The sequence below is a fragment of the Trachymyrmex septentrionalis genome, unplaced genomic scaffold, assembly GCF_001594115.1.
Source record: "Trachymyrmex septentrionalis isolate Tsep2-gDNA-1 unplaced genomic scaffold, Tsep1.0 scaffold122, whole genome shotgun sequence".
Taxonomy (NCBI): domain Eukaryota; kingdom Metazoa; phylum Arthropoda; class Insecta; order Hymenoptera; family Formicidae; genus Trachymyrmex; species Trachymyrmex septentrionalis.
The window spans coordinates 33,369-35,527 of NW_017304352.1; positions in this window are offsets into that span (position 1 = coordinate 33,369).

The following is a 2,159-nucleotide window of genomic DNA, read 5'->3' on the forward strand; positions in this document are numbered from 1 at the left end:
TTTCGGTGTCAGTTTGTAGATTCAGACTGTTTTTTTGTTTTTTAATATGCAACATTTCAGAGATTAGCCGCTTTCTGTAAGAAGGTTCTTCATCCAGAATTTGCACATCGTCCCATTGAAAATCATGATCATGAAGAAGTCTATGCTCGGTAATGACGGAGCGGGCAGAAGTTTTGTATCTACAATAATATGGTTACGGTGTTCCGCAATTCTAGTTTTTAATTTTCTGCCCGTTTGCCCGACGTAAGATGCGTCGCAATCATTACATAAAATTTTATAGACGACATTATTTTTCGATGTACGAGGACAAGTGTCCTTTTGGACTCTGATGTACTTGCTCATCTTATTGGGGCTGTGGAAAGCTACTCTGATATCGCCTTTATTTTTGCGCAATGTTCTGAATTTTTCTGTGTGAGATGGAATGAAGGGGACCGTAAGTCACGAGGTAGATTCCTTAGTAACATCATTATCGGTTACGACGTTATGTACGTTGTGTATCTTTTTAATTAAATTTTTTATCCTTTGGTTAATGGAGTCAAAAATAAAATCTAGTGGGTAGTCATTTAAGAGTAAGATATTGATAATGAAAGTCAAATTTTTAGTGTGAAATATATTGTCAGATAATAAAAAGGCTCGGTCGACTAACGAGAAGATGGTACCTTTTTTCTGTGTCAAAGGATGGTTCGAATGAAAGTTCAGGAATCTACCTGAAAACGTTGGCTTACGGTACCAGTCTAAATAACATCGATTTTCATTAACCGACACGGTAATGTCCAAGAAATTTATTGCATTTCCGCCTCTTTCAACGGTGAACTGTAAGCGCGGATGGAATGAATTGAATTGGTTTAGTAACCTATCGATTTGTGAGGGATGTACCGCCGTACATATGTCGTCAACATATCTATAGTAAAATAATGTGTCAAAGTTCGACGACATCAAGGACACCGTCTCCAATCTCCTCATCACTAGGTCCGCAATTATCGGTGATATTGGAGAGCCCATGGGAGTGCCAAAGCATTGTCTGTAAATCACATCGTCGAAGGAAAAGAACGTGGAGTCTAAACAAATCATAAACAAAGTATGACTTTCGATTTTGTCGGTCCGTCTCCTCTCCTCTCTCAGTGCGTTGTGTTCCGTTTAAGCGAGCGGTCACGTCGTGAGCGACATGTCCGGCTCTGGTGTGTGCAGTCTTGCCACACCACATACACATGGTTCACCTTTGCATGTGCGGCGGATCATATTGATTTGTTCGGGTTTGCTGGTAAGTGTGCGATTTTATCGTGATTGCGGCGTTTCTAATTGTTAAAATCTGTTTTTTCTTACAAGTTCTTTTTCGTTCTTGTTTAGCGATCTGGCTTTGATAATGGACATCTCGTTTGCTCAATCGTATTTTTGAGATCCATCTGAATTTTACTTCTTTACGTTTTATGTTAATTGCGACATGAATTGTTTTTTATTGATTTTTTACTTATTGTTTATTTTCTCGCGCTTTACATCTGAAGAGGGCTCAATCTCGCAGCCGAAACTTGTTATAGTTTTATACATTTTTATACATTCATACATTTATATGCGCCGTTCTGTATCTGTTCATGTATCTTCGCTTAATATTTTTAACTAATTAAATGTTTTTTAACCTAATGACTCTTCTTTCGCCGTTTAATTTGTTTGTTTATTTATATTATATTTAAGAGTCTTTACATCGTTATTATTTAATAGAAAGGAGTAAAATTTCCATATAGCTACATTCTGTCAAAAAAGTACCGGGAATTGATCAATAAAACACAAAATAGTTATTATTCATTCAAATTTATTGTATCGCCTTCAAAGTAGGCTCCTTTCGAAATAATACATTTATGCCAACGAATAATCCAATCATCAAAACATTTTTTAAACGCATTTTCCGAAATCGACTTCAGTTCTCGACGCGAATTCTCTTTTATGTCTTCTATCGACTGAAAACGAGTGCCCCGAAGTGGTAATTTGAGTTTTGGAAAGAGAAAAAAGTCAGCCGGAGCCATATCTGGTGAATACGGTGGTTGTTCGATGATATTTGTTGAGTTTTTGGTCAGAAATTCGTTCACAATGATAGCCTTGTGAGATGGTGCATTATCATGGTGCAAAATCCATGAGTTTGTTTTCCACAAATCTGGCCTTTTTCG